The sequence below is a fragment of the Schistocerca cancellata genome, chromosome 4 (genome assembly GCF_023864275.1).
Source record: "Schistocerca cancellata isolate TAMUIC-IGC-003103 chromosome 4, iqSchCanc2.1, whole genome shotgun sequence".
Taxonomy (NCBI): Eukaryota; Metazoa; Arthropoda; class Insecta; order Orthoptera; family Acrididae; genus Schistocerca; species Schistocerca cancellata.
The window spans coordinates 752,422,086-752,436,590 of NC_064629.1; the positions used below are offsets into that span (position 1 = coordinate 752,422,086).

At 43.5% G+C, this 14,505-nt stretch overlaps 1 protein-coding gene across 2 annotated transcripts in view; it reads left to right on the top strand.

Annotated features, from left to right (window-relative positions):
* The window catches only part of LOC126184342 (zinc finger protein rotund-like), an 883,010-nt gene that overhangs the window by 763,669 nt on the left and 104,836 nt on the right, over positions 1 to 14,505 (top strand). The gene's annotated exons all lie outside the window — the stretch shown is intronic.

Below are 14,505 nucleotides of genomic sequence, written 5' to 3' on the forward strand. Positions count from 1 at the left end.
ACCATTTTTGAACTCATTTCACCCATCCTAAATTAGGTTAACCCTTTTTGTTACAATTATGGTTCACGTAGGTACTGAGCAAGCAAGTTCACGCCCGAGACCTTCTTATCTTTTACTGCATGTGGCAGAGGAAAACTATGCGCCTAATTGGGATAGCTGTTTTCACGAGCAGTGAACGCAACGTATTGACCGACTCAAATCTTTAACTTGCCACTGGCTTTTCTTATTTCAAGTTGAAACCTCGTACCGTTCGAAGAGCTGTAGTGTAGCACAACGTGTAGCGGAAAGCGGGACCGGGGTACTCAGTAGCACACGTCCCCCACTCTGTTTTATCCCTTAACGTCCTATGCGCGGTCTCAGAGACCACTAACATTTATTGTTACTCTGTTGCTAATGGATAGAGGTGAGGTAGGGGATTACAGCGTTGTCTGGTTGTTCTTTTCTGCCGCGGTTTCCTTTTTCAGTAGCCACTTGAACATGATGTCGATCGATGCTATTACTGCTTCTTTTATGCTAGCGGTCTCTGGATCTTTGCTTCATGGATTCAGTAGCCAGGTCTTCGTCTGCTGTTCGTGTTACAGACCCTGACTTCAAGGGTACGGTTGTAAGATGGTTTGAGGACAGTTTAGGAAGTGTTGGATCAGATAGTAACAGCGAAATTGAAAGTGAACATAATTCAGAATCGGAACAGTGTGAAAGTGAAGATGAATTTGTTTTACCACCTGTGAATCCCTTGAATGAAACAAGTGATCAGGCTGATGAGGACATAAGGAAAGAGACTGAACTTGTAGCTAAACGTTCTGCTAGAAATATACGAGGTGCATTCAAGTTCTAAGGCCTCCAATTTTCTTTCTCCGGACTGGAAAGAGATAGAAACATGCGTATTGTTTTAAAATAAGGCCGCGTTCATTGTCAATACGTCCCAGAGATGGCAGCACCGTACGGCAGATGGAATTTTACCGCCAGCGGCGAGAATGAGAACTGTTTTAAATACTTAAAATGGCGACGTTTTCCTTACTTGAACAGCGTGCAATCATTCGTTTTCTGAATTTGCGTGGTGTGAAACCAATTGAAATTCATCGACAGTTGAAGGAGACATGTGGTGATGGAGTTATGGATGTGTCGAAAGTGCGTTCGTGGGTGCAACAGTTTAATGAAGGCAGAACATCGTGTGACAACAAACTGAAACAACCTCGGGCTCGCACAAGCCGGTCTGACGACATGATCGAGAAAGTGGAGAGAATTGTTTTGGGGGATCGCCGAATGACTGTTGAACAGATCGCTTCCAGAGTTGGCATTTCTGTGGGCTCTGTGCACACAATCCTGCATGACGACCTGAAAATGCGAAAAGTGTCATCCAGGTGGGTGCCACGAATGTTGACGGACGACCACATGGCTGCCCGTGTGGCATGTTGCCAAGCAATGTTGACGCGCAACGACAGTATGAATGGGACTTTCTTTTCGTCGGTTGTGACAATGGATGAGACGTGGATGCCATTTTTCAATCCAGAAACAAAGCGCCAGTCAGCTCAATGGAAGCACACAGATTCACCGCCACCAAAAAAATTTCGGGTAACCGCCAGTGCTGAAAAATCGATGGTGTCCATGTTCTGGGACAGCGAGGGCGTAATCCCTACCCATTGCGTTCCAAAGGGCACTACGGTAACAGGTGCATCCTACGAAAATGTTTTGAAGAACAAACTCCTTCCTGCACTGCAACAAAAACGTCCAGGAAGGGCTGCGCGTGTGCTGTTTCACCGAGACAACGCACCCGCACATCGAGCTAACGTTACGCAACAGTTTCTTCGTGATAACAACTTTGAAGTGATTCCTCATGCTCCCTAGTCACCTGACCTGGCTCCTAGTGACTTTTGGCTTTTTCCAACAATGAAAGACACTCTCCGTGGCCGCACATTCACCAGCCGTGCTGCTATTGCCTCAGCGATGTTCCAGTGGTCAAAACAGACTCCTAAAGAAGCCTTCGCCGCTGCCATGGAATCATGGTGTCAGCGTTGTGAAAAATGTGTACGTCTGCAGGGCGATTACGTCGAGAAGTAACGCCAGTTTCATCGATTTCGGGTGAGTAGTTAATTAGAAAAAATATCGGAGGCCTTGGAACTTGAATGGACCTCGTATTTGGTCTAAACCAGTATCGCTCGTCGTGAAAGCCTTTTCTCGAGCGATCTGGTGTTCAGCAGCACATTTGATCCAAATAAATACAGTTTCATTAGATGATAGCTTACGTCTATTACGAGTATATAAAGTAAAGGGAGAGAGTGACATATAGGTAGATTTGCCAAAGTCTTTATTAGCGTTCTCAGTAACATGGTAAGTTCTATATGCGATGACATCACGGTCCACAAAGCTCTCCAGGCCGGATACATTTGGAACTCCAGATCCACCTCGTACTATAGCAACAGTTAACCACCCGTTGCCATGTGTGAAGGAATCGTTGATATCAATGCTGAAGTTGAGTCGGCATCCACAGAAGACTGCTGGTCCATCCAGTAGAGAGTGTGCTGCGACAGACTTTATAGTATTCTTTTTCTTGTCTGCAGCAGAAGTTGTCATTTCCACGTCTTCAATTGTTTTATATACTGTCTGTCTTGAGCGTCGACGATATCTTCTGTAATAAGGCATGGTGGCAGGGCGATTACGTCGAGAAGTAACGCCAGTTTCATCGATTTCGGGTGAGTAGTTAATTAGAAAAAATATCGGAGGCCTTGGAACTTGAATGGACCTCGTATTTGGTCTAAACCAGTATCGCTCGTCGTGAAAGCCTTTTCTCGAGCGATCTGGTGTTCAGCAGCACAACATCATTCGTTTGCTGACAGTGCAGCCACCTGCTCAAGTAGGTAATAAACTAGATCCTCTTGCTATTTCGAATTTGCTTATGACTGACGATATTTCGAGTATTCTACTGAAATAGACTAGCGTAAAAATAAAGAAAAGCCTGAAAATGATACAAATGTTTGGTATGAAGCCGATTTATGTGAACTAAAAGCATTTTTCGATTTAATGTTTTATTCGACTATTTTCAAATTCAGCAGATAAGATTACGAATCATTGTATGCCACAGATAGTATTGGACATGATATATTTAGGTGCGTTATATCCAGAAACCACTTTGGTGTACTCCTAACATGCTTGAGGTTCGATGACCCTGCAATCCATACTGAATGCAAGCAAAAGGATCCTTTGGCTCAGTGTCAGAAATTTTTACACAATTTATTGACGGCTGTCAAATGTTGTACAACGTTGGAGAATGCACATACATCGATGAAATGCTGGTATCATTTCGTGGCAAATGCAGATTCAAAATGTACCTGCCGAACAAACCGTGCAAGCATGCCTCGAAAGTCATGTGCCTTACTGATGCTCGCATTGGTTATCTGTGCATATGTTTACACAGGAACGGATTCCAATTGAAAAAATCTAAGCTCAGTAGAAAAAAAAGTTCCATAAAGCAACTCAGACTGTGATTATATTAGCTAACCCAACTGAACAGACTAACCGCAACATTACTGCAGATATATGGTTTAGCTCAATCGAGTTAGCAACATGTCTCAGATCGAGAGGACTAATTTACGTGGGAACATTGAAAAGCCGGCCGCTGTGACAGAGCGATTCTAGGCGCTTCAGTCTGTAACCGCGCGACCGCTACGGTCGCAGGGTCGAATCCTGCCTCGGGCATGGATGTGTGTGATGTCCTTAGGTTAGTTAGGTTTAAGTAGTTCTGAGTTCTAGGGGACTATGACTTCAGATGTTGAGTCCCATAGTGCTCAGAGCTATTTGAACATCGAAAAAAAAAAAAATAAAAGAGAAATACCAGAAGAATTCTTACCTGTGAGAAGCAAGGAAATCAGTTCTTCAATGTATGCATTCATGCATGATCTAAGTCTAGTTTCATTTATGCAGAAAAAGAGTAGGGTAGTGTCTCTAATATCATCTGTGCACTATGATGAATGTAAAGATGGTGATAGAGGAAACCATACATAATACTTCATACCATAGCCGGCCGCGGTAGTCTAGCGGTTCTAGGCGCTCAGTCCGGAACCGCGCGACTGCTACGGTCGCAGGTTCGAATCCTGCCTCGGGCATGGATGTGTGTGGTGTCCTTAGGTTAGGTAGGTTTAAGTAGTTCTAAGTTCTAGGGGACTGATGACCACAGATGTTAAGTCCCATAGTGCTCAGCGCCATTTGAACTTTATACCATAATGACACTAAAGATGGTGTAGATGCCCTAGACGAGAAGTGTGCCAAGAATTCATCTGCACTACGTACCCTACGATGGCCAATGGCATCGTTTTTCCTCATCTTGGACCTAAGTGGGGTAAATGCCTTTGTCCTTCACGACACCAATAAAGATACTACCCAAATCAACCGCTTTAAGTTTTTGAAGAAGCTTGCATACACATTGGTGACACCACAAATGGAAAAGCGAGTCAACTACTCTCACATACGTTGTCAACTTCGTGCCCTTTCGTAGCAGAACCAGGAGCAGAAGTCGTCGTAGAATGACTGGAAAAACGCAAAACATGCTCCACCAATGACCCAAAAAAGAAGAGGAAGAGTTGTTATGTTTGCCATTCTAAACCGCAATCTGCCTTGAATGATGTACAAAAATTGGCAGAGTGTGCAAAGAAAATTTCTGAGACGGAAACTAAAATCCAAAGAAGTAGTAGTACAATTTTTATTTTTTTAATGTTGCATTGGAGATTCTTATGTTTTTGTTATTACATGTATGAAAACAATAAAAATATAGCAAAAAGTAAAATTTGGAGTGCAGGGTACTTGAGTTTTTATAGCTTTAACATTATCATGTTATGTTACGTTCATTTTGTGCAGTTTTCTACTCAAATGCGTTTTTGCGTAAAAATAATCTTCGAAATTTATTTGAATATATTTTTTGTGTGGTATTAATGTAAAATTTTACATAAAAACCTGAACTGTCTCAGTGACATTGGTGAATACAATTTTTATGGCAATTTAAACATAGCGGTCTGTTAGTCTGCACCTGGGACAGTGAGTGACAAAAACGTGACCTGCGAAGCCAAGGGTTAATCTGCATAGCGTGTACTACACAAAGAGCAAAATAATTTCCACTCTTCTTAAAACTCTCGTCGTCGTTCGTGAATATAGCGAACTGGCATGAATCTCGGCCATATGATGCTTGCTTAGTGTTCGTGTGTTAATTGTGAACGCTGTCCATCGTTATAGCTAGGGTAAGATTTATAGGGAGTTGCCCTCACGGAATTTCTTTCCCCGTAGACGCAAGTAGAATGGGATGCTGATCTTCCGCAAAACTCTCAAGTAATAAGCCACCTAAAAAAATAAACAATCATTGCAAGGCCCGCTGTTGTGATATTCACGGTAAAAATATTCAGGGGCCGCTATTCAAATGATTAACCATTGTTACATATTGCCTTGGACGTTAATTGCACCAGCCAGAGAATCACATTACTAGCACACCTATCTGCCCTGAAAGACGGGCTGAAAGATAACTCGGCCGTGTGAGAATTGTCGCATCGTTCAAATGGCCGCATACCAAACTGCAAGCTCGACAAGCATGCATGATCAAGCACTTTGCGCAAACATTCATGAACGTCTGTAGGGTATTTTGCACAGGCACTCCGTCTGTTCAATCTGGTTGACGCTTGATCGATTTTCAGTAGTGCAAGCATGTGCAAGTACAGGGTGGACCAGACGTCACGACTGGAAAGTGTTCAAGTAACTTAACACACAGTTTCGCGGTTACCTGAATCGGGAAAGATATTCTAGGTTAAAAATAATGTTCCCTGCCTGAGTATGCCTGTCTTCTGGTACAGGTCACTCAAATAACAACAATGTAGGCGAATGCTACGGCACGTGATCATGTTCTGTTTTGCTGCCAAGGTGATACTGTTGTAAACATTTTTGTTATAATGGCGGATACAAGCAGATTCACAATTGAAGAACGTCTTCTTAGCATATGCGTGCATTGAAAGGCAACGAACGGGTGAGACACGCGGTGAAATTAGGGTAAACTTTCTTAATCGCTTCGAGAAAGAAGCCCCAACGGAGACTAATATTCGGAAACTGAAAAGAAAGGCCTTTGCAGCTGGGTCTGTGATAGATGCACAATACTGTGGAAGACGCAAGAAATATGACACTGAATGCTGTAAATGCGCCATTGTTTCGTACGCCAGCAAAATCGAGAAGGAAGCGATCGACGAAGATGAACATTCCCAAAACGTTAATACATTGTTGGATGAAGAATGAAGGTTGACATCCATTTCGACGCGGCAGCATCAACGAATTAAGTGGTCATAATATGAATACGCAACATGATTCGCGCCTAACAGTTACTTGCAAGCTTTTCCAACATCACCGGCTCGCCGTAAGGTTATGATGACAGATGAATGTGCTGTGTGTCTTAGCTCCCGGTCTCTAAATGTTAATATCTGGTCGAAAGATAACCAATTTCATGAAGAAACTATTCAACACCCTCCTTATCTTATGCTGTGACCATATCATTGGGTCGTATTTCTTGGATGGATCTGTGACAGGGGCATCATAACTCCAGATGTTACCTCATTGGCTGTTACGCTGGGCTGCTGAACGATGTTGTTATGCAACAACATGGTATCCCTGGATACTACTGGACTCCTGTTCGAGACTGGTTCAGCAACCAGAAGGCCAGTCACAACATCGTGCCATCAATGACTGTGGTCCTTCTTATAGGAAAAGATTTCTGCAACTCGTATGACTCCCGTTGAAGGGCAGAAAGAAGAGTTTATCCGTATCCTGACAATTATCACTCTCAAAATGTTGTATCGGCAAAGCAGACACACATGGCAGCGAATCCAACTCTGCCCCGAGAATTATGGTCAGCATAAAAAGAGAGTTTCAGATATGTAAGAACATTCGTTTCTCTGATATTCCATACTTGAGTGAATCTTTTTCTATTAGATGCAATTTCTATTTGAGCCAGGGAGTCGTTTTATGTTCCTGTTCGCCTTTCACGTTGCTTCTACTTTTAATACAATAACATTAACTTGTAGCCCACCCTATATATATGCTTGAGAGTATGTACCGATAATGCGGAAGCTTTTACAAGCAAACGTCAATTGTGAGGAAATCTTCGTAGAGGCATTATTTCGATTACCAGATAGAAAAGCAATTGCAAAAGGTTGTAAAATATTATTCAAGCATACGAAAGCTAGTTTTGTGTCAATTGTATTAAACCGTAAGTCTGTCACGGTAACGCAACGACGAATATCACATATATTTTACTTTTATCAAATATAAAGTAACTGACGATGTCATAGAGAGACTTGCCGTTATTAAAAAGGTAAATTCTCTCTTATCCAACTACAGGAGGTTTTTGTTATGGTCTTCAGTCCAAAGACTTGGTTGATGCAGCTCTCCATGCTATTCTATTCTGTGCCAGCTTCTTGATCTCCGAGTAAATACTGCAACCTGCTTAGTGTATTCATCTTTTCATCTACCTCTACGATTTTTACCCCTTTTTTCAGAAAAAACTTCCTGACACCCAAATCTATACTTCATGTTAGCAAATTTCTCTTCTTCAAAAACGTTTTCTTTGCCACTACCAGCCTACATTTTATATCCTCTCTACTTCAATCATCCTCAGTTATTTTTCTGCCCAAATAGCAAAACTCATCTACTACTTTCGGTGTCTCATTTCCTAATCTAATTCCTCAGCATCACCTGATTTAATTCGACTACGTTCCGTTATCCACGTTTTTCTTTTGTTGATGTTCATCATATATCCTCCTTTCAAGGCACTAGCCATTCCGTTCAACTGTTCTTCCAAAACCTTTGCTGTCTGTGACAGATTTACAATGTCATCGGCAAACGTCAATGTTTTTATTTCTTCTCTTTCGATTTTAATTCCTACTCCAAATTTTTATTTGGTTCCGTCTATTGCTTGCTCAATATACAGATTGAAGAACATCGGGGTTATGCTACAACCCTGTCTTGCTCCCTTCCCAACCACTGATTCCCTTTCGTGCCCCTCGACTTTTATAACTGCCTTCTGGTTTCTGTACAAATTGTAAATAGCCTTTCGCTCCCTCTATTTCACCCCTGCCATCTTCAAAGGTAATACAAACTAAGGTAGGTATTCACCCTTGACAGGAAGAGATGCGAGTAATAGGAAGTTCGTATACGTTTCTCCATTTAATCGGAAATAATTGTATCGATCAAGTGGATATATCTTCAGCTTACAGTAATAAAATGTGAGAATAAGTTTTTCATTTTATTACCCCAAATACCACATTTCCTCTTTTTTTTCATTTTGCTCCACAACGCAAATCTGACCAAACTTAGCAAATCGACTTCGCCTCATCACCACATATCCTAACCACAAGCTAATGCTTTTGGAAGTATGCTTGGACTGTATGAAGGCGAAGGGTATTTGTGCGTGCTTCCACGAGGAGCTTGTTCATACATGCGGTGGCACCACCGTAAGACATGGCTGAAAGTCTGTCCGCTATACCCGTGCATGTTCAGGCAGCTTTAGACACTATCGCTATTCTATCGTTGTTCATTTTTTTTTAAATATTTATTAGTTAACGGTGTCCATAGCTAGCGTTAGCTGTAATTTAAAGAACGGTTCCTCCTGGGCTATGTGAAACACATTGTTACATGTGCCTAAAAGTCAGGTAGCAAGTCTTTCGAAATCTCTCGGGTGATCGTGTCGCCTCTGACACTGGGGGCCGAACCACACAATAACCCTGGGTTCGGTATGGGGCGGCGGTGGGGTGAGTGGACTGCTGTAGCCTGTTGTGGGGTTGTGAACCACTGAGGGCTATGGCGGGGACGAAGAATCTCCGTCTTTTCTAGGTCCCCCGTTCCATAAAATACAATACGATAAAATACAAGGTCGTGATCACCGTGTTCTGGGACTGTGAAGTTGTGATTCTCATTGATGTTATGCCAAGAGACGGTGCCATTAATTCAGAAACATATGTCAACACATTAACAAAACTCAAAACGCGCTTCCGACGACTTCGGCGCCACAGCAACCCAGTAGATGTTTTGCTGCAACGCGATAACGCTCGGCTCCACACCAGTCTGAGGACTGCTGAACACTCTGCAAAACAGGGTTGGACAGTGTTACCCCAGTCAACCTACAGCCCTCACCTAGCCCCTTCGGACTTCCACTTGTTTGGGCCATTAAAGGGTGCCATTCGTGGGAGGCATTTTGAAGATCATGAGGAGGCGATTCACACAGTGAAGCACTGGCTCCAACCACCAGGACAAGGATTGGTACCGACGGAGCATACACGCCCTAGTTTCGTGCTGGAGAAAGGCCATAGAGCGGGAGGGAAATTACGTGGAAAAATAGGGTGTGTCGATAAAACACCATTCTTTCGTGTGTCTAATTCTCATTACGTTCAATAAGAAATTTTTGAAGAAAAAAAATGCGATGCATTACTTTCTGAGCAACCCTCGTATGTAGTTCTGCCTACAGCGACTTCATTAAATATGAAAAATCAGCTTAGTTTCGACAGGCCTGAGAGATAGTATAGAGAGTGTGTTTATTGGCGAAATCATTTCAACTCTCTTTTGGCGTGAGCCAAGGAAACCAAGAAACAGGTAAAGAGAAAGGCTGACTGAAATTCGAACGCAGCAGCTATCACAGAGGTCAGCCACCTCAACGGTTTGTGATTTGTAGCATTGCTACAATTTTATCTCCGCTTCAGGACCACAACCTGTCAACGTTAATGATGTATCTGAATTTCTTCGTAGCGGTCATGAGTTTTAGTCGTATCTATAGAGGCACGGATTAAAATTTGAAACATGCGATCTCGTGGTCGTGCGGTAGCGTTCTCGCTTCCCACGCCCGGGTTCCCGGGTTCGATTCCCGGCGGGGTCAGGGATTTTCTCTGCCATCGTGATGGATGGGTGTTGTGTGCTGTCCTTAGGTTAGTTCGGTTTAAGTAGTTCTAAGTTCTGGGGGACTGATGACCATAGATGTTAAGTCCCATAGTGCTCAGAGCCATTTGAACCATTTTTTGAAACATGCGAAACCATTCCGATTAGCTCCCTGTAGGAGACTCAGCACAACGCAACGCCGTCTGAGAGTGTATTCCTTTAAGTTTTGGAAATGGGGGCAGCATGTCTGTAGAAAACGATTGTTATGGAATAATGCGCCAAGTTCCGTGCTGCTGCTTAGTGGCAACGCACGTCCTCAAATCACAAATGTCGTAACGCATAAGTTACACCTACTCGAGTGGGACACACTCCAGCACCCGGCCTATAGTCCTGATCTCTCCCCGTGCGATTATCACGCCTTCGGTTCCTTAAAAAAAGGCCTCGAAGGGTCGACAATACCTGTCGGATGAGGAAGTGCAGCAGGCAGTTACGGACTTCTACACGCAGTAGCACACAGTGTTTTACGAAACGGATATCTTCAACCTGGTGTGTCTATGGGATGAGTGCCTCATTGCTCACAGTGACTTTGCCGGACTGACCTTCCGATTGTGGACTGCGGGCTTTCCAACAGAAACTTTTTGACTGGCCCTTATATTCTACCTGAAGTCAAGCGCGGCGTTAAAGTAACCACATTAAATTACAGCGCGATAGCTCGTATAGCTCTCTAACGTTGTCGGTGTAATTTCCTTTTGTGACGTTGCTGTGCTGTCACTTGAACACGTCTTTGTACCTGGTTAACCAAATTAGCGTTCACGAACGCCTACAACGGCTTCTTCAAAATGTAGCACCACAGTACCCACAGTTTGTTACTACATAACGATTACTGAAATTCATCTACATCTACATGGATACTCTGCAAATCACATTTAAGTGCCTGGCAGAGGGTTCATCGAACCACCTTCACAATTCTCTATTATTCCAATCTCGTATAGCGCGCGGAAAGAATGAACACCTATATCTTTCCGTACGAGCTCTGATTTCCCTTATTTTATTGTGGTGATCGTTCCTCCCTATGTAGGTCGGTGTCAACAAAATATTTTAGCATTCGGAGGAGAAAGCTGGTGATTAGAATTTCTTGAGAAGATTCCGTCGCAACGAAAAACGCCTTTCTTTTAATGATTTCCAGCCCAAATCCTGTATCATTTCTGTGACACTCTCTCCCATGTTTCGCGATAATACAAAACGTGCAGCCTTTCTTTGAACTTTTTCGATGAACTCCGTCAGTCCTATCTGGTAAGGATCCCACACCGCCCAGCAGTATTCTAAAAGAGGACGGACAAGCGTAGAGTAGGCAGTCTCCTTAGTAGGTCTGTTACATTTTCTAAGTGTCCTGTCAATAAAACGCAGTCTTTGGTTAGCCTTCCCCACAACATTTTCTGTGTGTTCCTTCCAAGTTAAGTAATTGTAATACGGGGCGTGAGTCGTGCTTGGGTAGCTCAGTTGGTGGAGCACTTGCCCGCGAAAGGCAAAGGTCCCGAGTGTTGTGACTTGGCAAGACAGCCAAGCCACTAGGAGGAAGCCGAAAGGCACGCGTTAAGCTCACGCAGGCTGGCGTGAGGTCTGGAACATTTAAGGAAGTTAGACTTTAGCAAAAAAGGTCGTAGCTTTTGGAATACTTAACTTTAATCCATAATTGGTGAACATCGGTCTGACGGTACATGCATCACAAGATAAATAGCAAATGATAATGGCGCCATGCTCGGTCGTAGCAAATGACGTAGCTGAAGGCTATGCTAACTATCGTCTCGGCATATGAGAGCGTAATTTGTCAGTGAACCATCGCTAGCAAAGTCGGCTGTACAACTGGGGCGAGTGCTAGGAAGTGTCTCTAGACCTGCTGTGTGGCGGCGCTCGGTCTGCAATCACTGACAGTGGCGACACGCGGGTCCGTCGTATACTAGCGGACCGCGGCCGATTTAAAGGCTACCACCTAGCAAGTGTGGTGTCTGGCGGTGACACCACACCGAGTTCGAGTCTCGGTCCGGCACACAGTTTTAATCTGCCAGGAAGTTTCATAATACCTAGGTATTTAGTTGAATTTACGGCTTTTAGATTGGACTGAACCAAAGTTTAACGAGTTCCTTTTAGCACTCATGTGGATGACCTCAGACTTCTCGTTATTTAGGGTCAACTGCCACTTTTCGCACCATTACTATATGTCTTCTAAATCGTTTTGCAGTTTGTTTTGATCTTCTGATGACTTTATTAGTCGATAAACGACAGCGGCATCTGCAAACAACCGAAGACGGCTGCTCAGATTGTCTCTCAAATCGTTTATATAGATAAGGAAGAGTAAAGGGCCTATAACACTACCTTGGGAAACGCCAGAAATCACTTCTCTTTTACTCGATGACTTTCCGTCAATTACTACGAACTGTGACCTCTCTGACAGGAAATCACAAATCCAGTCACATAACAGAGACGATATTCCATAAGCACGCAATTTCACTATGAGCCGCTTGTGTAGCACTGAGGAAAATGTACGATTTACCTAATTCAAAGAAGTTTCTCGATTAATGCTTCGTCGCATAACTGATACAAGGAACGAGAAAAAATAGGATTTAACGTCGTTCTGACGACGAAGTCATTAATTAGGACAAGTTCCGAATGTGGAAGAATGGAAACTCAATGTTTTATTTCTATTGTTGTATTTTTTATTTAAAAATAACCGTTGCGGCACTCAGCACACATTATTTAGAAATGCAACGGAAAATATAATTTGGATGACCGGACAGGGATTTTAAACCCTGTGCATTCAAGCGTAAAAGCTATACGTCAACTTACTACGTCATAGCGTGAGACGAATGGCTGCAAGCTGTTGGAGATTTCACTGAGCGTCAGACAAATACGACATTTCCTCTTTTAGGAACGTGTCTGCCGCTTCTAGTGCGAACAGGCTATACATCTGAGTGCAACGGAGTTGGTGCTTACTGTCTACACAAGCGAGACGTTATTACGCGCACACTCTGTAAGGGGCGCGGAACAACCTCGCGAACGGATTATGAGTCGCTTGGGGAAAAACTGACACAGAGAGCTTTGCCTTTATTTAGGATACACACTGTATAGTCGAGGTGGGATACGGTGAAATGCGTATTCTTAGAAATGTAGCTAAACCAAAATGACTGGAGGTACGATACACAGTATTATGATCTGAGTAATGTTGTCGTCAGTCGCACATTGAGGTCCCGTCTCTCCCGCTTCTAAACTGCGTACGATTTTTGATAATAACGTCACTACAAAATATAAAACCCTTTAATATATTAATAACAGTTCTATATTTATAATGAAATATATAAAATGTTTTAATGTAATAACAATAATAATAATTGGTTTACATTAGTTAATTGGAGCAGCGTTTGAAAATAATTCGTCAAAAAATTTGAAAATTATTTATATCATGCACTTGATTTGAGATCTACAACAGCAACAAAATCTCCGAAAACTGTCACAACGTCATAATCTACACGATATAATATCGTAGTGTCCACTTAGCGTTATCGATATTTCAATTAGCATTACGACACTGTGAACGTACGCTACCTAATCAAAAGTATCCAGACACCCCTACATAATGCGTAACTGACCGCTAGATGTCGCGTTGTCAGCAGAGCGACAGGAGGGCTCAGTGACTTCCACCCTGCGCTAGTCACTAGATATCACCTGAGTAACAAATCCATCAGGGACATTTCAACCCTTCAAAAGCAGCCCAAGTCGACTGCTGCTGATGTGACTACGAAGTGGAAATGCAAAAAAACAACCACAGCTAAATCGAGACCAGATGATCATCACGTACTGACTGACAGGAGTCGTCGAGCACTGCGTAGGGCTGTTATAAAAGTTCACACGAATTCTGAGGAACGTGGTGGTGGTAAGTTCCTATGGGACGAAACTGCTGAGGTCATCGGTCCCTGGGCATACACACTACTTAAACTAACTAATTTACGTTAAGGACAACACACAGATCCATGCCCGAGGGAGCAGTCGCGGGGCGGGGGGGGGGGGGGGGGGGGAGGGGGGGAGCCGCGCGAACCGTGGCAAGGCGCCTCTGACAGCGCGGCTACCCCGCGCGGCTTCTGAGGAAGGAATCACTTGTGAGTTCCAAAGAGCTCTCAGCAGTAAAGCTAGCACAATAACTGTGCACAGAGAGTTAGAAAGAATGGGATACCACGGTCGAGCACCTTTTCGTAAGCCACACATTTGGAGTGATGTATCACGCCATATCTAGTAGCAGTCCGATGGAAGGATTTGGGTTCGGCGAATGGCTGCACAGTGAATTACGATGGGGGTTGTCTTACGGTACGGGGTTGTTTTTCGTGGTTAGAGTATGACTCCCTCACTGCGTTTAATAAAACGCTAAATGCGGAAGGATATTAACATATTTTGCATCGTTATGTACAGAGTATGTAGAGGAACAGTTCGGAGGCGACGGTTGTCTGAACCAACAGGACAATGCACTACGTCATAAAGCAGTAGCTGTGAGGCAACGGTTTGTGGACAATAATATTCCTGAGACGGACTGCCCAGCCGAGGGTCCTAACCTGAACCCAGCGGAACACGTTT